The sequence below is a fragment of the Pelobates fuscus genome, chromosome 3 (assembly GCF_036172605.1).
Source record: "Pelobates fuscus isolate aPelFus1 chromosome 3, aPelFus1.pri, whole genome shotgun sequence".
NCBI classification, from domain to species: Eukaryota; Metazoa; Chordata; class Amphibia; order Anura; family Pelobatidae; genus Pelobates; species Pelobates fuscus.
The window spans coordinates 165,614,958-165,642,589 of NC_086319.1; the positions used below are offsets into that span (position 1 = coordinate 165,614,958).

The window sequence follows — 27,632 nt, forward strand, 5'->3', positions numbered from 1 at the left end:
TTAGCTGTAATTTGCCTCTTACTCATTTACCGTACCCACACATATTATATACTGTTTTTCTCGCCATCAAATGTTCTTTCTAAAGGTACCATTATTTTCATCATATCATATTTTCACTTTTTTTATATAAAATCTGATGAAAAAATTAGAAAAAACACACTTTTTCGAACTTTGACCCCCCAAATCTGTTACGCATCTACAACCGCCAAAAAACACCCATGCTAAATAGTTTCTACATTTTTCCTGAGTTTAGAAATACCCAATGTTAAAGGGACACTATAGTCACCTGAACAACTTCAGCTTAATGAGGTTGTTTAGGTGAGTGCTACAGCTACCCGGAGCCTTTTTCTTGTAAGCACTGTATTTTCTGAGAAAATGCAGTGTTTACATTAGAAGCTTGGAACACCTCTTGTTGCAGTCAATCAGACGGCCACCAGAGGGACTTCCGAGTTCAGAGGCCCTAAAAAGGCCTCTCGTCCGATGCATTCTGGGTGAATGCATCAGACGGGCTATCAGCACACAAAGCACTGTGAACGCGCTTTGTGTGCTGACAGCCTGTCAGCACTGCTGTGGGCGTGGCTTCAGCTGACAGCTGAAGCCCGAACCCACAGGGATGCTGTCCGGCCACAATAGTGGTTGAAGGGGGGGGGGGGGGACCTACTCTCCTCCCCCCCCCCCGGCCCCCACCCCTGAGCGGTGGGTGGGGGCCCTAAAAATAAGGGGGGCACATACTGCCCCCCCGGCCCCCACCCCTGTGCGGCGGGTGGGGGCCCTAAAATTATCAATAAGGGGGGACCTATTGTCCCCCCCCGGCCCCCACCCCTGTGCGGTGGGTGGGGGCCTTAAAATAAAAAATAAGGGGGGGACATACTGCCCCCCCCCCGGCCCCCACCCCTGTGCGGCGGGTGGGGGCCCTAAAATTCACAATAGGGAGGGGACCTACTGTCCCCCCCCGGCCCCCACCCCTGTGCGGCGGGTGGGGGCCCTAAAATTCACAATAAGGGGGGGGGGGCTACTGTCCCCCCCCGGCCCCCACCCCTGTGCGGCGGGTGGGGGCCCTAAAATAAAAAATAAGGGGGGGACCTACTGTCCCCCCCCCGGCCCACACCCCTGAGCGGCGGGTGGGGGCCCTACAATTATCAATAAGGGGGGGACCTACTGTCCCCCCCGGCCCCCACCCCTGTGCGGCGGGTGGGGGCCCTAAAATTATCAATGAGGGGGGGGGACTTACTGCCCCCCCCCGGCCCCCACCCCTGAGCGGCGGGTGGGGGCCCTAAAATGATCAATGAGGGGGGGACCTACTGTCCCCCCCCGGCCCCCACCCCTGAGCGGCGGGTGGGGGCCCTACAATTATCAATAAGGGGGGGACCTACTGTCCCCCCCGGCCCCCACCCCTGTGCGGCGGGTGGGGGCCCTAAAATTATCAATGAGGGGGGGGACTTACTGCCCCCCCCGGCCCCCACCCCTGAGCGGCGGGTGGGGGCCCTAAGCGGCGGGTGGGGGCCCTACAATTATCAATAAGGGGGGGACCTACTGTCCCCCCCGGCCCCCACCCCTGTGCGGCGGGTGGGGGCCCTAAAATTATCAATGAGGGGGGGGGACTTACTGCCCCCCCCCGGCCCCCACCCCTGAGCGGCGGGTGGGGGCCCTAAAATGATCAATGAGGGGGGGACTTACTGCCCCCCCCCGGCCCCCACCCCTGAGCGGCGGGTGGGGGCCCTAAAATGATCAATGAGGGGGGGGGACTTACTGCCCCCCCCCGGCCCCCACCCCTGAGCGGTGGGTGGGGGCCCTAAAATTCACAATAGGGAGGGGACCTACTGTCCCCCCCCGGCCCCCACCCCTGTGCGGCGGGTGGGGGCCCTAAAATTCACAATAAGGGGGGGGGGGCTACTGTGGGGGCCCTAAAATAAAAAATAAGGGGGGGGGACCTACTGCCCCCCCCCCGGCCCCCACCCCTGAGCGGTGGGGGCCCTAAATACAAAGGGGGTGGGGACCCTAGTTAACCCTCTCCCCCCCACCCCCCCTCCCCAAAAAAAAACATATCTCCCTACCTACCCCACTCACCCTAAAAATAATGAGGGGGGACCCTTTAACTAAAAACCTGTAAAGAAAAAAAAAATAAGATAAAAACAACTTACCATTCGATGTTTTCTTTCTTCTAAAATCTTCTTTCTTCAGCCCCAAAAAAGGCCAAATAAAAATCCATAATAACCGACGGAATAAAAAAAAAAAAAAAAAAACCCGAGCGCAAAAAAAATAATCCATCTTCACCCATGGAGGGCTCCGCGCAGACTGAGCTCCGCAGGGCGGGGGAAGGCTTATAAAGCCTTGCCCCGCCCTGCAATTAGGCTAAGAACACTCTGATTGGTGGGTTTAAGCCAATCAGAGTGCTCTTTGTCATTTTACAAGCGTGGGAAAATTCCAAAGAACTTTCCCACGTTTGTAAAATGACAAAGAGCACTGTGATTGGATGGCTTGAAATCCATCCAATCACAGTGCTCTTTGTCATTTTACAAGCGTGGGAAAGTTCTTTGGAATTTTCCCACGCTTGTAAAATGACACAGAGCACTGTGATTGGATGGATTTCAAGCCATCCAATCACAGGGCTCTGTGTCATTTTACAAGCGTGGGAAAATTCCAAAGAACTTTCCCACGCTTGTAAAATGACACAGAGCACTGTGATTGGATGGCTTGAAATCCATCCAATCACAGTGCTCTGTGTCATTTTACAAGCGTGGGAAAATTCCAAAGAACTTTCCCACGCTTGTAAAATGACACAGAGCACTGTGATTGGATGGCTTGAAATCCATCCAATCACAGTGCTCTGTGTCATTTTACAAGCGTGGGAAAATTCCAAAGAACTTTCCCACGCTTGTAAAATGACAAAGAGCACTCTGATTGGCTTAAACCCACCAATCAGAGTGTTCTTAGCATAATTGCAGGGCGGGGCAAGGCTTTATAAGCCTTCCCCCGCCCTGCGGAGCTCAGTCTGCGCGGAGCCCTCCATGGGTGAAGATGGATTATTTTTTTTTGCGCTCGTTTTTTTTTTTTTTTTTTTTTAATTGCGTCGGTTATTATGGATTTTTATTTGCCCTTTTTTGGGGCTGAAGAAAGAAGATTTTAGAAGAAAGAAAACATCGAATGGTAAGTTGATTTTATCTCATTTTTTCTTTTTTTACAGGTTTTTAGTTAATGGTCCCCCCTCATTATTTTTAGGGTGAGGGGGGTAGGTAGGGAGATATTTTTTTTTTGGGGGGGGGGGGGGAGGGTTAACTAGGGTCCCCCCCCCTTTGTATTTAGGGCCCCCACCCACCGCTCAGGGGTGGGGGCCGGGGGGGACAATAGGTCCCCCCCCCTTATTGAAAATTTTAGGGCCCCCACCCGCCGCACAGGGGTGGGGGCTGGGGGGGACAGTAGGTCCCCCCCTTATTGATAATTGTAGGGCCCCCACCCGCCGCTTAGGGCCCCCACCCGCCGCTCAGGGGTGGGGGCCGGGGGGGGGCAGTAAGTCCCCCCCCTCATTGATAATTTTAGGGCCCCCACCCGCCGCACAAGGGTGGGGGCCGGGGGGGACAGTAGGTCCCCCCCTTATTGATAATTGTAGGGCCCCCACCCGCCGCTCAGGGGTGGGGGCCGGGGGGGGACAGTAGGTCCCCCCCTCATTGATCATTTTAGGGCCCCCACCCGCCGCTCAGGGGTGGGGGCCGGGGGGGGCAGTAAGTCCCCCCTCATTGATCATTTTAGGGCCCCCACCCGCCGCTCAGGGGTGGGGGCCGGGGGGGGGGCAGTAAGTCCCCCCCCCTCATTGATAATTTTAGGGCCCCCACCCGCCGCACAGGGGTGGGGGCCGGGGGGGACAGTAGGTCCCCCTCTTATTGATAATTGTAGGGCCCCCACCCGCCGCTTAGGGCCCCCACCCGCCGCTCAGGGGTGGGGGCCGGGGGGGGGCAGTAAGTCCCCCCCCTCATTGATAATTTTAGGGCCCCCACCCGCCGCACAGGGGTGGGGGCCGGGGGGGGACAGTAGGTCCCCCCCTCATTGATCATTTTAGGGCCCCCACCCGCCGCTCAGGGGTGGGGGCCGGGGGGGCAGTAAGTCCCCCCCCCTCATTGATAATTTTAGGGCCCCCACCCGCCGCACAGGGGTGGGGGCCGGGGGGGACAGTAGGTCCCCCCCTTATTGATAATTGTAGGGCCCCCACCCGCCGCTCAGGGGTGGGGGCCGGGGGGGGACAGTAGGTCCCCCCCTCATTGATCATTTTAGGGCCCCCACCCGCCGCTCAGGGGTGGGGGCCGGGGGGGGACAGTAGGTCCCCCCCTTATTGATAATTTTAGGGCCCCCACCCGCTGCACAGGGGTGGGGGCCGGGGGGGGACAGTAGGTCCCCCCCCTTATTGATAATTTTAGAAAGCGAGCTGAGCTGTCAGTCAGACAGCTCAGCTCGCGAACGCGCATTCCGCGCACATGCGCGGTAATGCGCTCAGGTTCTTCATAGGGCGGCATTCAATGCCGCTCTATGAAGAACGCGATTGGTGCAGCGCGAAGCCGTCCCATTGGGCCCCGCGATTTCGTCATTTTGACGAAAAATGGGGCGCGGCCTAGCGGGGAGCTCGGCGCTGGAACGGAGGTAAGTTTTTAATATAAAAACACCTCGAAATTTATTTTTAATAAATGAAAGTACATATAAAAGCAAGAAGGAAGGCTGGGGGACCTGTCTTTCTTGCTTTTATATGGTGACTATAGAGTCCCTTTAACATGTTTTTAGCTTTCTTGGAAATTTATAGGGCAATAAGGACAAGTAGCACTTTGCTATTTCCAAACCATTTTATTTTCAAAATGAACGAGTTACATTGTAACACTGATATCTGTCAGGAATCCCTGAATAACCCTTCACATGTATATATTTTTTCGAAAGAAGACAACCTAAGGTTGGGGTATTTTGACTCTTTTCATGCAACCATTTTATCACCAATCTTTGCCCAATTTAAAAAATATTAATAATAATTGGTGATTTGTTTAACACACGTAACAATTTAAGAATACACGTACTGAAAACTGTAAGGTTTACTGCCAAATTACACCCCAATATGTGTTCAGCAACATCTCCTGAGTATGGTGATACCACCCATGTATAGGTGTGTCAGGTTATCTGGGGGCTAAAAGACCTTATTTGGAGGGTGCGCATTCCAGTTTTCCAACTTGGAATTTTCACAGCTGGTCATCATGCACCCATGTCCTATTTGAGACATTTTTGAAGCCGACCAATGTAATTTACCCCCATCAAACCATATATTTTTGAAAAGTAGACAACCCAGAGTATTCAATATAAAGGATGTCTAGTCGTTTTTAGTAGCCACCTAGTCACAAACACTGGCCAAAGTTAGCATTTATATTTGTGTTCTGCTAAAAATGCAAAAAAACATTAGGAACGCTAACTTTGGCCTGTGTTTGTGACTAAGTGGCTACTAAAAAAGACTGAACATACCCAATTTGCAATACATTGGGGTGTCTTCTTTTGCAAATGGTATGCCATCATGGGTGTCATTCACATTCCTGGGCTACCATACGCTCTCAAAGGCAACATAACCAATCTGGCAAATTGAACAAAATGGCCTTATATTTGACCCTGTAACTTTCAAAAACACTATAAAACCTGTACATGGGGGGTACTGTTATACTCAGGAGACTTCTCTGAACACAAATATTAGTGTTTCAAAACAGTAAAACGTATAACAACAATGATATCATCAGTGAAAGTGCCGTTTGTGTGTGAAAAATGAAAAACACGTCACTTTCACTGACAATATCATCGCTGTGATATGTTTTACTATTTTGAAACACTAATATTTGTGTTCAGCAAAGTCTACCGAGTAAAACAGTACCCCCCATGTACAGATTTTTGGGTGTTTTGGAAAGTTCCAGGGTTAAATATAGAGTCAAAAATTGGTCGCAAGAGAATACTGAGAACGGGCAGCAACTGAAATAGCCTGCCCTTCGGTCGGTCACCGCTCAGTTCTCAAGCTGTTTTTTGCTCATCTTGTGCCATTACAGAGAGAACTTCTCTGAAACATATCAGACTGGTCCCACCCATACGGGCAGTCCAGATCTGAAATGCCAGCAAGTTCCCTCTGCACGAGAGACACAGCAACCCCAGACGATCGTTTCAGCCTTGTAAGGCATCATCAGTGAGGCATAGCTGATATCTCCCTAGGCACCGTGAGCAAGGGGTCCACGTCTGGATTATCCCTTAAACTTGTGGAGAGTAAAAAATTGGTCGCAAGAGAATACTGAGAACGGGCAGCAACTGAAATAGCCTGCCCTTCGGTCGGTCACCGCTCAGTTCTCAAGCTGTTTTTTGCTCATCTTGTGCCATTACAGAGAGAACTTCTCTGAAACATATCAGACTGGTCCCACCCATACGGGCAGTCCAGATCTGAAATGCCAGCAAGTTCCCTCTGCACGAGAGACACAGCAACCCCAGACGATCGTTTCAGCCTTGTAAGGCATCATCAGTGAGGCATAGCTGATATCTCCCTAGGCACCGTGAGCAAGGGGTCCACGTCTGGATTATCCCTTAAACTTGTGGAGAGTAAAAAATTGGTCGCAAGAGAATACTGAGAACCAGGGTTAAATATAGTGCTGGCAAATTAAATTCTCTGGACTTTTGGCCTGGGTTGTTAGGCAGATCCCCCAAATTGCAATTAATAAAATTACTTAATTATGTAAAATTATTACATAAATATGCATGTAGAAGTTAAATATTGTTACAAAAGCACCGCTGAGACCTCCAGAATAACGTAACTTCGTGCTGGACCTACCGAAAGGCCCACCGTTCGGTATGATGATTACCCTTCGCATGGGGAGTACAGCGACCCCCGGGATAACCATGGATGGCAACGGGTTCGTGGAGTTTTTACGTACGAACGGAGACCGACCGCAAGGCCAAAACGTGTGGAACTATTTTCGGCTAGAAAGTCTGTGCGGTCGGTCAAAACTTTGGAAACCCATAACTCCCGAACCATTCATCCGAACGGGCTGGTTTTCGGATATTAATCAAGTGAAAAAAACAGTAGCATACCAACTAGACTTAATTACTCAATCTGCTAAATTGAAGGGGTTCCAGGTGAACCTCACTAGCACCCAAAGTGATAAACCAGAGAAAAAAAGTGGAAAACACCTTCAAATGAGCATGTAATCAATACAACCTGGAGAATATATCCAGAATATGAATATTCAATATGAGAATATAGTGCAATCTGAAATAATAAAAATATATATCATAGCGTAATACAGTTTAAATAAAATAATAGGAGTGTAAAGCTAGATATTAAACTCACAAACGAAAATGCAAATCAGGCCTCTCACCCCCCTGGGGTATATAAGTATATGTCTTGATAGTAGATCAAAAACGAAGTATGTCTTAAAGAAATGGATAAAAAGAGCCATACATGGTGAAGTATGTATAAAATAGTACAAAAAATATTTATTGGGAGCACTTACAGACATAAAATGGTAGTAGGCATATCTCCACTCTCAGTGGAACTGGATGGCAGTGTAGAAATAGACAGCACAAATCCAATTCGAAGTAGTAGAGAGCAGGAACAATAAATCAGCATACAAATAAAAATAAAATATAAAAATAAAATAAAATATAAATTAAAATAGCAAGCAATAAAGTCCAATATCCAACGCGTTTCGTCCAGGTAAATAAAGGACTTCTTCAGGGATATGTTCTTCAGACATATCCCTGAAGAAGTCCTTTATTTACCTGGACGAAACGCGTTGGATATTGGACTTTATTGCTTGCTATTTTAATTTATATTTTATTTTTATTTGTATGCTGATTTATTGTTCCTGCTCTCTACTACTTCGAATTGGATTTGTGCTGTCTATTTCTACACTGCCATCCAGTTCCACTGAGAGTGGAGATATGCCTACTACCATTTTATGTCTGTAAGTGCTCCCAATAAATATTTGTTGTACTATTTTATACATACTTCACCATGTATGGCTCTTTTTATCCATTTCTTTAAGACATACTTCGTTTTTGATCTACTATCAAGACATATACTTATATACCCCAGGGGGGTGAGAGGCCTGATTTGCATTTTCGTTTGTGAGTTTAATATCTAGCTTTACACTCCTATTATTTTATTTAAACTGTATTACGCTATGATATATATTTTTATTATTTCAGATTGCACTATATTCTCATATTGAATATTCATATTCTGGATATATTCTCCAGGTTGTATTGATTACATGCTCATTTGAAGGTGTTTTCCACTTTTTTTCTCTGGTTTTCGGATATGTTGCTCCCCTGAACGAGATCTATCCAGTGGTGTAGGATTTAAAGGGGTACCCCCTGGTTTTGGGGTACATCCAGAACTTGGTTGAAAATATGTACAGTATAATTGGTTTACCTGTTTATCTGAGGGGAGGGGATGTGTGGGTTGCACCAAATGTGTGATTGGTGATTTTATGCCTCCCCCTGGGAGTTTCCTGTTTGCATGTAACCACAATAAAAAGCAGGCTGGGCATCCCAGTCCTCAGTTCTTGTTTGACCCTCAAATCGCAGCCTTGACTTGTTTTGTGGGCAGAAGGGTATCCTAGCTGTGCTATAGCTAGTGGGATTATTCTACATTTACAGGACTCGTATGGAATACTATGGAAAGCAGCTTCTCCCCTCTTCAGCAATAGGAATCCAGACTACTAAACGGTCCAGCTCTCAGCAAGACTAAGGGTAACCGTAACATATATATATACATGTTTTCCGTTGCACTTGTTTTTAAGGGATATAGGGAGTGTGTAAATAAAATAGCACAATTGAACTGAATTTGTAGCGGCTTGCCTGCACCCAGTGTTGTGGTTATCTCACTATTTCTATTTTTGTATTGCCTTATATATTGCATTTTTTCCCGCTCTAGAGCGCCCTCGCGGACAAGCGCTCCAATCAGAGCACTGGCCGTGCGGACTTTTGTATGGAGGCTCACAAAGGGCATCGCAACAGCCATTACTGATGCCCTCGCGACTGATAGCGGTGTGTGCAGTAACTTTGACCCCTAATTAACCCCGCGATACTCATGTGTACATTCTTTCTGGTGTAAAATGCCCTATTGAGCAGAATGGAGAAGATCCCCACCTCCCTCCAAAACTGTGAAATAAAAGAGTTACTCACCTGGAAATACGACCTCTCCAACATCACAGGGGCCGCTTGCGGACCAATGCGATTAGTCAATTTCACCTGCCTGAAACAGAGTTCTGAACTGCTAATAGCATGTGCGCTGGGGGTGCAACTATCCCCCAGAACACAATTACAAATATCCAAGTATGCGCAGTGTTTCAAACTCAAATGCTGCACATACTAACTACCACCATAAGCACCTCAAATCACTGAAGTGGTCATGGTATCCCTTTAACCCTGCAATGTAAGCACTGACATGTCTACTGTTTTACATTGCAGGGAGAACTGAAGGACCAGCGCACCCAAACCATTTTATCGAGATGAAGTGGTCTGGGTGCCTTTAGTTATCCCTTAATATTTTATACCATGGTGTGAATTACAGAGAAGGGACTCCTCATGTTCAGCAATTTTCCTTGCAAGACCCCCTAGAGATTTCCCTTTCTCAAAATGTAAAAATACACTAGTCACCCATAAACAACATATCACACAAACAAACATTACTCATTTCTGGGCATAGGCTAAAGGAGTTACTCTGCTGGGTGTGACAAGAATTCCATTTGTTATAACAAGGAAGCTGCTCTCTCTGGACTGTCTTAAGAGACATGCAGAGGTCGCTTGTTATGTACTAAGCGCATAGCACACAACGCTGAGCACTAACGCCAAGAATACATACACGTTCTGTGCTGCTTCGACATTTAGAATCATTGCTGGATTTGAACATTCTGAGGTAAGGACATTACTTTTGTCCCTCCACTAGTTCTTGTTGTCTACATAGTGGAAATAAATATTACGGTTTGCGTGGAAAGGTGTGACAGCTGTTGGGTTCTGTTATCTGGAAGCTGATACATAGAGCTAGGTGTAATGGGTGTCTCCCAGGAAGCGGGTTACCCGGAAGATTTTAGTAATAGCGCTACGTGTTAAGCAAAGTGAGTGCGTCTTTCCCTGAGTGTTGGCGTACTAGGGTCTGGAACGGCCACGCATTGCTATATCTGGAGGGAAAGGGGGAGGAGGGTTCACTTGTTCTGAATGACTGTCACTAGGGACTGAGATAAAATGTAAGTTTATTTGCACTATGTACGTGCCGGTTAACGTATATTGGTATTGATCAATAGATTGACTCTGAGCCTTTTATATCAATGTAGTGCTAGTCGATCTTCATATTATATATGTGGCTTCCCTCCCATAGTGATTGCTTGTTGGAAGATAACGACGCTTTCTTTACTAACTGTGTGCCTGTCAGTGTGTGAGCTCACTCATTTTATTTATTTATTTTTGTCAATCATTCTTTTATTGAGGCAATTTCTTTTTACACAAAAGGGACAAAGAGCATTGATAAACGCATAGTTATACATGGAGACAGAGACTCAATTTGTAAGGTGAGGAAACACAATTAGCAGTAAAGCAGCTTAACAATAAATTTAGATACGATTGTTATTTCGTTATTAATGAATAATAGGAGTAGTGTGGTTCAAGCTAATTCTGTAAAAAGGAAAATCTTAAACAAAAATAGAACTGGAAATGGTTGGTACCACTGGTGGGTAGATGGGTGGCCTCTATATAGGAACTGCTGAGAGCCATATAAGGACAATTGGATGCTATACATTCAAAATACTAATCTTATAGTCACCAGAACTACAGTTTAATGTACTTGTTATGGTGTCTATTGCCTGGCCTTGCCTTTTTAGAGAAAAGAGAGTGTTTACATTGCTGCCTAGGGACACCAGTCACTCAGACGGCCAGTAGAGGTGCTTATTGGGTCAGTTCTGCACACCGTGCAGTACTAAAATGCAGTGTCTACACTCTCTGCATTGAGGCGCTGAACTTTCCCCATACAGATGCAGTGATTTAATGCATCTCTAGGAGGAGATGCTGATTGGCTCAGTCCGGCATTGGCCTCTTAATGCTTTCCTATAGGGAAGTTTTGGATTGGCTTAGATCATCAGAACTGATAATCAGCCCAGGAGTAGTAACGTGGTTAAACCAGTTGCAACCGGCACTGCTCGGCACGGGGACTAAATGGTGTATACAAATACATTTGTATTAGTGTTCCTTTTAAGACAAAAGAATAAAGAGAAACAGTGTCCATCTTATTTCATGGCTTTCCACCGATAAGATCATCCCAAGCTTGGAAGGCAGTTCCCAATAAGAGACACAGTTCCCACAATCCACTCCACACGTCTCTGCTTCAGCAAGAGCCTGTATGCAATGCCTACCAACCCAGCTGCCTCCGGCACCCTATCTGTGATCTGGAGGGAAGCTGTCACTGGATGTTGTAGTTTACCTTTACATGTGTGGGTTGTGCACCAGGGGTCAACCCATGAAGACTCTCAGCCCAAGTATGTTGCAATGGGCTCTGGACCTCCCGAAGATCTGGGAAATATAATGTATCTTGGGAATTTTCCTAATCCTCACAGAGTGAGTATGTACCGGAGCCTTAGCCCGGTACATAATCACTCGATACATGCGATGGTCGTGGAACATTCTGCCTTTATCAGAGGTAGGTTGCGATCCTTTTCTTTTAACTGGAACTGAACTGAAACTGGATCCGTGCTGTATTTGCTTATTAGAGGATGGATGAAAGTGGAGAGATCAGCAGTTTCTCCCACTCTCGTTTTGGCTTTCTCTAAATTTAGCCTGTTTTCATATTCTCCCTTTTTAAAAAAAAATTATTTTCTTACCTTGAAACCGTTTGAGTTGTGCAATTGGTTATCTGCCAGTCTGTTACTGTTTAACAGATCTAATGTTTGCTAATTTGTCTCTAGTGGTGTGATGCCAAGAATCATTGCTTCCCACATTTAAAAAAGAAAGCCCTTTTTTCCCTCATTTCGTATACCAAACATGATATTGTACAAGACTGTTGTGCTGTCTAATGTGTTTTTATTTATTATTTTTTTTAATACATTTAGGAATGCAAAGACATTGAAGAACATGTCAAGCACCATAAACACTACTGCCTAGCTGTAGTGAATGTGGTGCCATGCGTGCCCATTGAGTTCCCACAGAGTAATCCAACCATTTAGGAATGGTTCAGTGGCTCCCACAGAATGCCCACTGCAACATGCCCTGCTGCTGGAAGCTTTTGTAACTGAGCTAAGTCTAGACATGTATGTTTATGCCATTAGTTGAGATACTCAGCTTAGGCCCCCAGTAAATAAACGTGGCGCTCCACAGCCGGGGTTAGCTCTGTGGATTATTAACGGACCAATACATGAAGTTACATGGTGACTAAGGTTGGGGAATTCATCCTTATCATAGGATCCTCATAAACTAGATGACATAGACAAGCAAAAGTAGACTAAATGTTTTGTGACGACAACCACTGTGTGCTGAATTCAAGAAGCAGGAGTGTCTTGCTGGAAAAGCAGGTAGGTATAAACATGCAAAGCACAAACATTCTTTAAGCTTAACCCCTTCCCGACCGCGGACGTATCAGGTACGTCTGGCAGAAAACAGTCCATAATGACCTTGGACGTACCTGGTACGTCTGCACCTATTTTGAGCTCTGGAAGCTCTGATAGTATAGCAGTGATGTACTGCATGTGATGAGTGCCTTGAGGGGTCCTGGCACTCCGTGCATATAAAATAATATATATAAAAAAATAAATATAAAATAAAGAAAATGATCAATATTAACTCCCCCCCCTTTTTTTTTCGAAAGGCAGTGAATCATGGGGCTTCTGGGGGCGTCCCTAGCATGCCGCATCATAAGGGGCAGGCTGGAGTCATACAATCACAGCTTGCCCCATTAGCAATTTCATCCCAAGTGTGTTCCCCATTTCTCTGATTAGTGTGGATCTGCCTCCCTCTCTTCACTTGTGTTTTAGTGTGAGAGAGAGAGAGAGAGATCTGTGGTTTAGCTAGAGAGATTTAGGTATTTATAGGTAGGGATTTGTAAAATCTTGAGACCCAAAGGCTCTTTTCAGAGCCATTAACCCCTGTCTTGCCAGTGATCACTATAATCACTGGCTCTTGCACAGCAGATCTTTTCTGCTGTTTGTGCCTTTTTTTTAGGGGTTCATTTTTTTGTGATCTTTTTTGAGACCCAAAAGCTCTTTTCAGAACGATTAACCCCTGCCCTGCCAGTGATCACTATACAGATCACAGGCTCTTGCACAGCATCACTTATTTTGCTGTCTGTTCATTTTTTCAGGGGTTATTTTTTTTTTTTTTTTTGTGACAGGTCACTAAGTAAAGCAATTGTGATCATGGCACACGGGTCACGGAAGACAACCCGCGCTGAGCAGTCATATGCCACCCTTGCGCTAGAGTCTGACGCGTCTATGTCAGACTCTGACCCTGATTTTGACCCTGCCAGGTGCTCAGATACATCATCACTCGATACAGTGTCTACTGCTAGTGATGTATCTGGTGATGTTGTATCTGTGCCTGCTAGTCCCCCTGCCAGAAGGAGACGTGCTGCTCCAGCTGGCAGAACTGCTGAGGAGTGGGTAGTGCCTCATAACCAGAGGCCAGACATCCCATCCTTTACTGCAAATCCTGGCATTAATTTGGATGTCACAGGATTTAGCCCTCAGCAGTTTATGGAGGTGTTTCTGGGCGATGATGTATTGGGGAACATTGTCGCCCAAACTAATTTATATGCCCATCAATTCCGAGCTAAAAAACCGGACTCTTTTTTGGCAAAGCAGCAATGGGCCCCCATCGATGTGCCAGAATTTAAAAGATTCTGGGCATTGACTATGCTGATGGGCATCATAAAGAAGCCCTCCATCCGCTCCTACTGGAGCAGTAGCCCCATCTGCTCTACCCCCATTTACTCCCAATGTATGTCGAGGAAGAGGTATGAAATGATTCTGCATTTCATGCACTTCAGCGACAACAGCCTGTGTCCCCCTAGGGAGCATCCCCAGTTTGACAGGCTGTATAAAATCCGCCCCCTGATTACCCACTTTGCTGCCAGGTTTGCAGAGGCTTATACACCTGGAAGGAATATATGCGTGGATGAATCCCTGATGAAGTATAAGGGAAGGCTGGGATTCAAGCAGTATGTTCCTTCCAAGCGCTCTAGGTATGGTGTAAAGATGTATAAGCTCTGTGATAGCGAGACTGGGTATACTCAGGCCTTCCGGGTGTACGAGGGAAAGGATAGCCACCTTGACCCTCCAGGTTGCCCAGAACATATGGGAACCAGTGGCAAGATTGTCTGGGACCTGATATTCCCCCTGATGAACAAAGGGTACCACTTGTATACTGACAATTTTTATACAAGTGTCCCTTTGTTCAAGCTACTGTACTGTTTTGATACAGTAGCTTGCGGCACAATTAAAAAGAACAGCACAGGTTTCCCAGGACAACTTGCACGCACCCGGCTACGGAGGGGGGAGACCTCAGCTCTGCGCCAAGAGGAGCTGTTGGCAGTTAAGTACAGAGACAAGAAGGATGTGTACCTTCTTACCACCATCCACACTGAGGGGACTGTGGAGGTCCCTGTACGTGGCAGAGCTGAGAGAACGAGGAAGCCAGTGTGCATCAAGGCCTATAACCGTCATATGGGTGGGGTTGATCTGGCAGATCAGCTGCTGCAGCCCTACCTAGTTATACGAAAGACAAGGGCCTGGTACAAAAAGGTTGCAATCTACCTAATGCAGATTGCAACCCACAACGCTTTCTTGTTGTTCAAAAAAGCAAACCCCGGGACGCAACTGAGATTTTTACAGTTTCAGCTCCAGATCATTTCGGGGATTTTGTACCGTGATGCACCTGCTCCCCGGGCGGTGATGGGAGAGAGCAGAGTTGGGGCTACACATTTTATTTTTAAAATCCCCCCTACTGCGGCAAAACAGAGTCCCCAAAAAAGATGCAGGGTCTGTTCTAAGAGGGGGCAGAGAAAAGACAGTGTATATTACTGTCCTGATTGCCCTGGGCAGCCTGGACTCTGCATTGGAGACTGTTTCAAACGATACCACACGCTGGCCCATTTTTAATTTATTTTTTGCCGTTCAGTTATTTTTTTTTTGGTGTCTTTTTCTTTGGGGGGGGTTGTTACATTTACCCCGTGCATGGGGGGCATGGGTGTCCTTAGGAGGCCTCGCAGAAAACAACCCTGTAAGGGGTCCGCGGGCGGCTAGTAGGGGAGGCTGCTCGCAACTCGCAGCACTCACCCTCAGTCCATCGCCGCCCGCGGTCTCCCCTCCTCCTACCTGTCGGCGAGCGGCGTCTCCTCTCCGCCGCTCGCATCCGTCACGCCTCCCAGCGGCAGCATGTATAACGCTGCACGCTGAAAGGTCGTTGATTTATGCAAACGCCGGGGTCACGTGAGTGACCCGGCGTTAAAGCAACAGTACCACAATCACAGTGGGAGGCTTAGATATCTCCCACATGTGATTGTTAATTCTGATTGGAAGTTATCCAATCAGAATTTAACCTAGGGTATTTATACTCACCTTTCCTGTTCCTCCCTGCCCTGTTGTGGTCTTTGCTGTATAGTATTGATTCTGAACTTGTGATTTGTGGTTACGTACTCTCTGGCTTGTTAAGCTGACTTTGTGACTTTCTCCTACCCTTTGACCTCGGCTTGTTTCTCGTTATTCTGTTTTCTGGTTCCCCTGACTATTCTGTGTGTGCTTAGCCCGGCCACTCTAAGGTCCGGTACGGCACCTTTTCTGTGTGTGTGTGTGTGTGTGTCTGTTAGCGTGTTAGGTTCCCGGAATCGTGATAAACCCGGGGTGTGTTCCACAGTCAAAAAGCGGTGTGCGTGTCTACGTTTCAAGCATGTACCCTTTTGTGGCGATATATAAAACTGGGGTATGTGTTAAGCCCCAAGCTAAAGATAGGCCTATCAGAAGACATACTCTCAATTTCAACTCAAATGGCAAGTCATTCAGTTGTTACCGTACCTTCCCCAAATCCTGGCAGACCTATGCATGGGGGGGGGGCATGGGTGTCCTTAGGAGGCCTCGCAGAAAACAACCCGGGGTGTGTTCTTGCAATAACCAACAGCGGGCTCTCCTAAATCACAGTCAAATAGCGGTGTGCGTGTGTAAAATTGAGGATTGAACAGTTACCTCCACACACGTTCTTCAACTTGTTTTATCTTTTTTCTGGCTAAAAAAAAGTTGCATCAAAGCACTCCACATACATGCAATACCTCGGGGTGTCTACGTTTCAAGTATGTACCCTTTTGTGGCGATATATAAAACTGGGGTATGTGTAAAGCCCCAAGCTAAAGATAGGCCTATCAGAAGACATACTCTCAATTTCAACTCAAATGGCAAGTCATTCAATTGTTACCGTACCTTCCCCAAATCCTGGCAGACCTATGCATGGGGGGGGCATGGGTGTCCTTAGGAGGCCTCGCAGAAAACAACCCGGGGTGTGTTCTTGCAATAACCAACAGCGGGCTCTCCTAAATCACAGTCAAATAGCGGTGTGCGTGTGTAAAATTGAGGATTGAACAGTTACCACCACACACGTTCTTCAACTTGTTTTATCTTTTTTCTGGCTAAAAAAAAGTTGCATCAAAGCACTCCACATACATGCAATACCTCGGGGTGTCTACGTTTCAAGTATGTACCCTTTTGTGGCGATATATAAAACTGGGGTATGTGTTAAGCCCCAAGCTAAAGATAGGCCTATCAGAAGACATACTCTCAATTTCAACTCAAATGGCAAGTCATTCAGTTGTTACCGTACCTTCCCCAAATCCTGGCAGACCTATGCATGGGGGGGGGCATGGGTGTCCTTAGGAGGCCTCGCAGAAAACAACCCGGGGTGTGTTCTTGCAAGAACCAACAGCGGGCTCTCCTAAATCACAGTCAAATAGCGGTGTGCGTGTGTAAAATTGAGGATTGAACAGTTACCTCCACACACGTTCTTCAACTTGTTTTATCTTTTTTCTGGCTAAAAAAAAGTTGCATCAAAGCACTCCACATACATGCAATACCTCGGGGTGTCTACGTTTCAAGTATGTACCCTTTTGTGGCGATATATAAAACTGGGGTATGTGTAAAGCCCCAAGCTAAAGATAGGCCTATCAGAAGACATACTCTCAATTTCAACTCAAATGGCAAGTCATTCAGTTGTTACCGTACCTTCCCAAAATCCTGGCAGACCTATGCATGGGGGGGACATGGGTGTCCTTAGGAGGCCTCGCAGAAAACAACCCGGGGTGTGTTCTTGCAAGAACCAACAGCGGGCTCTCCTAAATCACAGTCAAATAGCGGTGTGCGTGTGTAAAATTGAGGATTGAACAGTTACCTCCACACACGTTCTTCAACTTGTTTTATCTTTTTTCTGGCTAAAAAAAAGTTGCATCAAAGCACTCCACATACATGCAATACCTCGGGGTGTCTACGTTTCAAGTATGTACCCTTTTGTGGCGATATATAAAACTGGGGTATGTGTAAAGCCCCAAGCTAAAGATAGGCCTATCAGAAGACATACTCTCAATTTCAACTCAAATGGCAAGTCATTCAGTTGTTACCGTACCTTCCCCAAATCCTGGCAGACCTATGCATGGGGGGGGGGGCGTGGGTGTCCTTAGGAGGCCTCGCAGAAAACAACCCGGGGTGTGTTCTTGCAATAACCAACAGCGGGCTCTCCTAAATCACAGTCAAATAGCGGTGTGCGTGTGTAAAATTGAGGATTGAACAGTTACCTCCACACACGTTCTTCAACTACTGTGGGGTGTAAACTTTTCAAATATATGCACGCTCATGGCAAGAAAATACATTGGGATATCTGATAAGGCCCTCAAAACAAGATAGGCAAACAAGATATATAAAATTTGAAAAACGCATATCAGACATTTTGCTTTGCACCCCCCCAGTGAACCCGACAAACGTATGCATGAGTGTTATCGCTGTACTCGGGAGATGATGCCAAGTACATATTGTGGTGTCCTTTGGCAGTAACACCTAACAGGAGCTTAGAATCTATGCACAAAGTAGAATGTGTGAGTGAAAAATAACACCACAAAAACGTTTGACAGAGACTGGTGGTAGAATTAGTGCATGTAAAGTGTTCAAATGCCACCATGTGAAATGCCCTAGGGTGTGTACTTTTCAAAAACATACAGTTTGACTGAGGTGAATTACATTGGTCGGCTTCAGACATGTTCCAACTGGGACATGGGTGCATGATGGCCAGCTGTGTTTTTTTTTGTTTGTTTTTTTTATCATATTTTACTTTTTTTATTCTAGTACATTATATGATATGATGAAAATGATGGTATCTTTAGAATGAACATTTAATAGCGAGAAAAATGGTATATAATATGTATGGGTACAGTAAATGTGTAAGAGGCAAATTACATCTAAACACAACCACTGCAGAAATGTAAAAAGAGCCCTGGTCCTTAACGGTAATACAATTGAAAAATGGCCTGGTCACTAAGGGGTTACCCCCTTAAGGACAGAGCTTCGGAAGCATGTCTTTCACTTTATGACAACGGCATTTTTTGAATTTTTTGCTGTTTGTGTTCAACTGCAATTTGCATTTGACTAATTTATTGCACCAACGCGTATTATATACCGTTTTTTTAAAGGACAGAAAGGGCTTTCATTTGATGTAACATATATATATATATATACATGCTTATTTATTATTAAAAAAATACAGAAAAATGAAAAATGTTGATTTTTTTACAGTTTTTGCAATAATAATGTGTGCCTAATTAGTGCAGGTTAAGGAAAGTAATTAAAAATAAATTCATTTAGTTGTTCTGATTTACAGAATATATAATGTGTCTGGGATTTGAAGTTTTTTTTGGTAGTTACAGGTCACAAAGCACAAGGAGTAAAATAAACTTTTTAATGTGGAGCGATTTTAGAATTTGGTATGTTTGTCTTGTAAGCTTAATAGCCATAAAAGAAAACAAAATTGCCACACAAAAGTATATATTTATATAAAGTAGACACCACAGGCTATTTACCTAAGGTTGTTTTGACACTTTCTACGTAGCCATTTTACCACCAACCTCTGCTAAATATTGGAGTAGAATTGTGTTTTTTGGGGGTTTTCGCACACAAACTTATAACAAAGAACTTCTCATGTGTATTTTGTAAAGTTGGTGTGTGCTATTCCTGTACAAAGTTTTATTATGTGTTCAGTTACTTCTGCTGAGTACAACGGTACCCCCATTGTATGTCTTTGGCACTATTTCGTGAAGCTACAGTGCCATATAGGAGACCTGTCCTTTTCAGTATTCACAGTAGAATTTTGAGAGACGGAATTAATGAGCCTATGCTTCCATTTGGGGTCTTATAAACAGTTTGACTGTTCAAAAACACCCCACAAAGGCCTACCATTTGTAAAAGTAGACACTCCAGGGTATCTCATAAGGTGCATATTGTGCCTTAACATGCCCCCATTTCTTTACCATTATATGCCAAAGTATGTGGTAAAAAATAATTTTGTGCATTGTGCATAAAGAAGACATCCCAGGGTATTTCAAAAGGCATATTTTAAACCTTAGCGTGGGATCATTTTTCCGCTAGCTTGTACCAGGTGTAGTGGTAATGAGCGTTATTAAATGTATTTTTTTACTTTTTAAAACTTTTTTACTTTTTAAAACTATTTTTTTAAACTTTTGTTTTGCTTATTAATTTTTGTAAAGTTTCCTAAACTTTCGTAAAACTTTTTTTTTTTACAGATTTAACATTTTTCTAAGCTTGTTTTTTACGTTAACCCCTAACTAGCAGTAAGCAGCACTAACCGTAAATTCCCAATTTTCCCATAACTCCCACCCACCCCAGCTAGCAAAATATTTAATTATAAAATATTTAAATTAGTTAATTAAATAAATGTAACCCCTGAGGGTTAAAAAATAAATAAAAGTTAATTGTCAGGGGTTAAAAAAAATTAGATCACAGTATAATACTGTGATATGTATTTTGATCACTGTAGGCAGTGATCGACTGGCAGGGAAGGGGTTAATTTTTATTTGGACTTGGTAAAGGGTTTATTTTTTAAATTTTTTACTTAAACGTTATTAAAACTTTTTTTAACTTAATTTTTTAACTTTTTAAAGCTTATTTGTAAACTTTTTTTAACGTTAACCCCTAGTTAGCCTAATACTAAATCCCCCAATTCCCCACTAACTTCCACCCTCCCCAGCTAGCTAAATTTATAATTTTAAAATATTTAAATTAATTAATAAAATAAATGTAACCCCTGAGGGTTAAAAAAAAAGAATTAACCCTCAGGGGTTAAAAAAAAAAAATCAGATCATAGTAAAATGTAATCCCTGCCAATTGATCACTGTAGTCAGTGATCAATTGGCAGGGAAGGGGTTCATTTTTTATTAAAATGGGTAAAGGGGGGGTAAAGGGGGGTGGGATTTTAAATAAACTTTATTTTTTTGTCACCAGGGTGCAGGATCAACACTGATCCGTCTCCCTGCACTTCACACTGAACCCGGAAGTGCAGGGAGGCGGAGGTGAGTATACAGAGCACATGTGCCCGCTCAGACATGCTGTCAGAGCGGGCACATGTACTGGGGCAGCCGGATCCGGTGCTCCCAGTCTGCCTCTAATGCAGAGGCAGACCGGAGCACCATTAACCCCACGATCGCCGCGATTGCGGCGATCTGGGGTTAATTTTAACGGGTGACGGACGAGGTCCGTAACTCGTCATTAACGCATTCCCCTGAGTGACGGACCTCGTCCGTCACTCGTCGTTAAGGGGTTAATTGGACTGATAGAAACAGTACGAACAGAGTAAATATTTTAATTTCCAAATTGCTATTACTCTTGTGAAGTCTTACTTGGGAGAAGGGCGTGTGGATGTGATATATGTATAAAGATTTTCTCATTCAATTTGTAGGAATGTAGCACATCCCTCTGCAAAGTAGTATCATTTGCGTGTTTCTCACCTTCATGCTTTCTATTATCACTTTCATTTTCTTGCTTTTAATGTTTGCAAACCTTTCCAGGTAATACTAGTATTCAAGTGACCTGCCATTTTAAAGCAGAGTTTCAATTTTAAAAATGCAACACTACTTTCAATGGCTCTTGTTGCAATCTGTGTGCTGGCGGTAGGATAACCAGGCAAGAGAGGAACAACGTCGCACATATGTTTAGCGTTTCACATTTTGTAGCTAAACAAAATCAATTGGAAAAAGGCTGGCGGCTATAGTTCACAGAACACATTTGGGTGCTATCTTAAAGAGGCATCCCTTAATGCCAAACAACATAGTGTTATATGCAAAAAGATCCACACCATAGTTAATAACTCAAATCTCTTTATTATATACACAAAGTATACCAAACTAAAATAAAATACAAAGTAAACAATATTACAAGACTATAACAACCGGTGATAGAGGCTATATGACATGCACACAAACTGACTTGCCCTCTGAAAAGGCAGGGTTTGCATGAAAATACCTGCAGGTAATGGGTCTACTCATCAGAACAACTACATTAAGCTGTAGTTGTTCTGGTGACTATAGTGTCCCTTTGATCCACTTACTTGGGAAAAGTTAATAAAAGTTGTTATTTAAAAAAAAAGTTTAATAAAGTAAATAAAAGTAATAAAAATAAATAAATGTGTATATATACACACACACACACAGTGAGGGGAGCATGTATTTGATCCCCCGCTGATTTTGAACGTTTGCCCACTGACAAAGAAATGACCAGTCTATAATTTTAAGGGCAGGTGTATTTTAACAGTGAGAGAAAGAATAACAAACAAAAATCCAGAAAAACCCATGTCAAAAAAGGTATAAATTGATTTGCATGTCAATGAGTAAATTAAGTATTTGACCCTTTCGACTTAGTACTTGTTGGCAATCAGACACCAGGTTTGCACATCTCAGGAGGGATTTTGTCCCACTCCTCTTTGCAGATCCTCTTCAAGTCATTAAGGTTTCGAGGCTGACGTTTGGCAACTCAAACCTTCAGCTCCCTCCACAGATTTTCTTTGGGATTTAGATCTGGAGACTGGCTAGGCCACTCCAGGACCTAAATGTGCTTCTTCTTGAGCCACTGCTTTGTTGCCTTGGATGTGTGTTTTGGGTCATTGTCATGCTGGAATACCCATTTTCAATTCCCTGGAAGGGGGTTCTCACCCAGGATTTGACTGTAAATGGCCCCATCCATCGTCCCTTTGATGCGGTGCAGTTGTCTTGTCCCCTTAGCAGAAAAACACTACTAAAACATAATGTTTCCACCTCCATGTTTGACGGTGGGGATGGTGTTCTTGGTGTCATAGGCAGCATTCCTCCTCCTCCAAACAGGAGTTCAGTTGATGCCAAAGAGCTCAATTTTGGTGTCTTCTGACCACAACACTTTCACCCAGTTTTCCCCTGCATTATTCAGATGTTCATTGGCAAACTTCAGATGGACCTGTACATGTGCTTTCTTGAGCAGGGGGACCTTGCAGGTGCTGCAGGATTTCAGTCCTTCACAGCGTAGTGTGTTACCAATTGTTTTCTTGGTGACTGTGGTCCCAGCTGCCTTGAGATTATTAACAAGATCCTCCAGTGTAGTTTTGGACTGATTCCTCACCGTTCTCATGATCATTGAAACTTCACGAGGTGAGATCTTGCATGGAGCACCAGAGCGAGGGAGACTGACCGTTTTTTTTTGTGTGTTTGGTTTTTCTATTTGCAAATAATCGCACCAACTGTTGTCAGCTTCTCACCAAGCTGCTTGACGATGGTCTTGTAGCACATTGCTGCCTTGAGTAAGTCTACAATCTTGTCCCTGACATCCTTGGGAAGCTCTTTGGTCTTGGCCATGGTGGAGAGTTTGGAATCTGATTGCTTCTGTGGACAGGTGTCCTTTATACAGGTTACGAGCTGAGATTAGGAGCACTCCATTTAAGAGTGCTCCTGATCTTAGTTTGTTACCTGTATAAAAGGCACGTGGGAGTGAGCCAGAAATCTTGCTGATTGACAGGGGATCAAATACTTCTTTCACTCATTGACATGCAGTTAGCGTTCATATTTGTTTGTGTGTGAAAATTGCAAAAAACTAATTTTAACACGAATTTTGGCCAGTGGTTGGGACTAAGTGGCTACTAAAAAAGACTGAACATACCCCATTTGCAATACCTTTGGTTGCCTACTTTTGTAAATGGTATGTCATCATGGGGGTAATTCTCATTCCTGGGCTACCAAACAGTCTCAAAGGCAACATAACCAATCTGGCAAATTTAAATGTGAAAAAACTGAAATGCAAGCCTTATATTTGACTTTGTAACTTTTAAAAACACCATAAAACCTGTACATGGGGGGCACTGTTATACTTGGGAGACTTTGTTTAACAGAAATATAAGTGTTTCAAAAAACGTATCACAACACTGATATCGTCAGTGAAAGTGCCGTTTGTGTGTGAAAAATGCGAAAATGTTTTGTTGTGATACGTTTTACTGTTTTGAAACACTAATATTTGTGTTCAGCGAAGTCTTCCGAGTAAAACAGTACACTCATGTACAGGTTTTATGGTGTTTAAGTTAATTGGTTAAATATAGGGCCTGTGAACGAAATTCTGTGGACTTTCTGCCTGGTTTGTCAGGCAGGTCCTTCACACCGTAATTAATAAAAAAAATACTTAATTATGTAAAAATATTATATAAATATATACGTAGAATTTAAATATGTGTGGGTATGTATGTGTGTATATAATATATGTGTATATGTAATTATATATATATATATATATATATATATATATATATATATATATATATATATATATATATATATATATATATATATATATATAGTAAAGCAAAAGATTCCTGCACTCCAACTTATTTAATAATGGCCTGGTGCACAGCAAAATAGATAATATAAAGTAGAAAAAATACCGGCACTCTAGGTCTTCCAAGCAATGGTGTTTATTTTCGGTTAATCCAATGTCAACGTTTCAGCCCTGGTTCAGGGCTTTCATCAGGACACAATCCTGTCCTGTGTCCTGATGAAAGCCCTGAACCAGGGCTGAAACGTTGACATTGGATTAACCGAAAATAAACACCATTGCTTGGAAGACCTAGAGTGCCGGTATTTTTTCTACTTTATATATATATATATATATATATATATATATATATATATATATATATATATATATATATATATATATATATATATATAATAAATACACAAGATCCAGCGCACTCTCCTATCTACTAAACAGCAACTTCAATGTCGACAGACTTTATTAGTCTGTAAAAGTTTTTTTTAAAAACACCTAATCTAGGCAAAAAAATGGGGATTTAGTTACATTATATGATCATACATTGCATAAGCCTGCCACAACGTCAATGTACCCCATCTTTGGCAGGTCCTACTCTCACAGTCTAATGTCTGCTCTTATGAGATTAACCACTTACTTGGGAAAAAATTCCATCTGAGGCTCTCTGCAGTACAAGGCTAAATAGGGACCTGAGATGAGGCACCTGTAACAGGGAGGGGTGCAGAACCAAGGAGTTGGCTAGACTCCCAAATATATATGGGAAACATGGGGGGATGGTTGCACTCACCTAAACATGCTTAAATGGGGTGCTGCTGGGGGCCATATTATACAATAAATACACAAGATCCAGCGCACTCTCCTATCTACTAAACAGCAACTTCAATGTCGACAGACTTTATTAGTCTGTAAAAGTTTTTTTTAAAAACACCTAATCTAGGCAAAAAAATGGGGATTTAGTTACATTATATGATCATACATTGCATAAGCCTGCCACAACGTCAATGTACCCCATCTTTGGCAGGTCCTACTCTCACAGTCTAATGTCTGCTCTTATGAGATTAACCACTTACTTGGGAAAAAATTCCATCTGAGGCTCTCTGCAGTACAAGGCTAAATAGGGACCTGAGATGAGGCACCTGTAACAGGGAGGGGTGCAGAACCAAGGAGTTGGCTAGACTCCCAAATATATATGGGAAACATGGGGGGATGGTTGCACTCACCTAAACATGCTTAAATGGGGTGCTGCTGGGGGCCATATTATACAATAAATACACAAGATCCAGCGCACTCTCCTATCTACTAAACAGCAACTTCAATGTCGACAGACTTTATTAGTCTGTAAAAGTTTTTTTTAAAAACACCTAATCTAGGCAAAAAAATGGGGATTTAGTTACATTATATGATCATACATTGCATAAGCCTGCCACAACGTCAATGTACCCCATCTTTGGCAGGTCCTACTCTCACAGTCTAATGTCTGCTCTTATGAGATTAACCACTTACTTGGGAAAAAATTCCATCTGAGGCTCTCTGCAGTACAAGGCTAAATAGGGACCTGAGATGAGGCACCTGTAACAGGGAGGGGTGCAGAACCAAGGAGTTGGCTAGACTCCCAAATATATATGGGAAACATGGGGGGATGGTTGCACTCACCTAAACATGCTTAAATGGGGTGCTGCTGGGGGCCATATTATACAATAAATACACAAGATCCAGCGCACTCTCCTATCTACTAAACAGCAACTTCAATGTCGACAGACTTTATTAGTCTGTAAAAGTTTTTTTTAAAAACACCTAATCTAGGCAAAAAAATGGGGATTTAGTTACATTATATGATCATACATTGCATAAGCCTGCCACAACGTCAATGTACCCCATCTTTGGCAGGTCCTACTCTCACAGTCTAATGTCTGCTCTTATGAGATTAACCACTTACTTGGGAAAAAATTCCATCTGAGGCTCTCTGCAGTACAAGGCTAAATAGGGACCTGAGATGAGGCACCTGTAACAGGGAGGGGTGCAGAACCAAGGAGTTGGCTAGACTCCCAAATATATATGGGAAACATGGGGGGATGGTTGCACTCACCTAAACATGCTTAAATGGGGTGCTGCTGGGGGCCATATTATACAATAAATACACAAGATCCAGCGCACTCTCCTATCTACTAAACAGCAACTTCAATGTCGACAGACTTTATTAGTCTGTAAAAGTTTTTTTTAAAAACACCTAATCTAGGCAAAAAAATGGGGATTTAGTTACATTATATGATCATACATTGCATAAGCCTGCCACAACGTCAATGTACCCCATCTTTGGCAGGTCCTACTCTCACAGTCTAATGTCTGCTCTTATGAGATTAACCACTTACTTGGGAAAAAATTCCATCTGAGGCTCTCTGCAGTACAAGGCTAAATAGGGACCTGAGATGAGGCACCTGTAACAGGGAGGGGTGCAGAACCAAGGAGTTGGCTAGACTCCCAAATATATATGGGAAACATGGGGGGATGGTTGCACTCACCTAAACATGCTTAAATGGGGTGCTGCTGGGGGCCATATTATACAATAAATACACAAGATCCAGCGCACTCTCCTATCTACTAAACAGCAACTTCAATGTCGACAGACTTTATTAGTCTGTAAAAGTTTTTTTTAAAAACACCTAATCTAGGCAAAAAAATGGGGATTTAGTTACATTATATGATCATACATTGCATAAGCCTGCCACAACGTCAATGTACCCCATCTTTGGCAGGTCCTACTCTCACAGTCTAATGTCTGCTCTTATGAGATTAACCACTTACTTGGGAAAAAATTCCGCAATGGACGGCGGGCACGTACTATGCCGCCCGCCGGCGTTTAGGACCGGATCTCCAGGGACTGCATAGTACGCCCGCCGTCCTTAATGGGTTAAAATACACCTACCATTAAAATTAGAGACTGATCTCTATATATATATATATATATAACATACAAAATCCAACGCATTTGCTTGTTCACTAAACAGCAATTTTAAGACTCACAGAATGTAATGGTTTTAAAAACACCTCACCTAGGCAAAAATAATAGGGGTTTAGTTACAGTATATAATAAGCCTACCACAACGTCAATGTACCCCATTTTTGGCAGGTCCTACTCTAGCTGCCTAATGCCTGCTCTTATTAAAATTAAGGAACCCTATAGGGTCAGGAACACAAACCTGAGTTCCTGACCCTATAGTGTTAATACCACCATTTAGGTGGCTTGCCCCCTCCCCCCCCCTTAACCCCTTTAAAGGAAATAAAAATTGCCTTATTTCCAGCGCCGCGTGGGTGCGCTGGCCCAGCCTTCGAACTAATTCCTTGGTGACATCATCAGAATTGCCCATTTTTACCCATAGGGAATGCATTGGATGAAATCGGCAAGGGGGTGGGGCCAATCCCTGTTTTGGCCAATCAACATCTCCTCTTAGAGATGCATTTAATCAATGCATCTCTATGAGGAAAATTCAGAGTCTCCATGCAGAGAGTGGAGAAGCTGAACGGCCGTGCTGCCTACTGTACAGCACAGCCCCAGGAAGCACCTCCAGTGGCCACTTGGAGGTGTCCCTAGGGGGCACTGTAAACCCTGCTTTACAGGGTGCTTCTGTGTCCAATTTATACAACATACGAACTCCACTCGCTTATTCACTAGGCAGCAATTTTAAGTCTCACAGAATGTAATAGTTTCATTTTTTTTTTTTTTTAAATCCTCATCTAGGCAACAATTAATGGGGGTTTAGTTACAGTATATGATTATACATT

The 27,632-nt window shown here is 43.9% G+C and overlaps 1 protein-coding gene across 2 annotated transcripts in view; it reads left to right on the forward strand.

The window, feature by feature from the left end:
- The first annotated feature begins 9,769 nt into the window (after nt 1-9,769).
- Nucleotides 9,770-27,632, forward strand: part of BCL2L14 (BCL2 like 14) — a 48,916-nt gene continuing 31,053 nt past the window's right edge. Inside the window, exon 1 of one of the 2 annotated variants that reach the window (XM_063445318.1) lies at nt 9,770-9,913. The gene's annotated coding sequence lies outside the window, so the exon portion shown is untranslated. Of the gene's footprint in view, nt 9,914-10,149; nt 10,242-27,632 lie in introns of those variants that run through there. The other variant, XM_063445319.1, reaches the window with a different exon arrangement.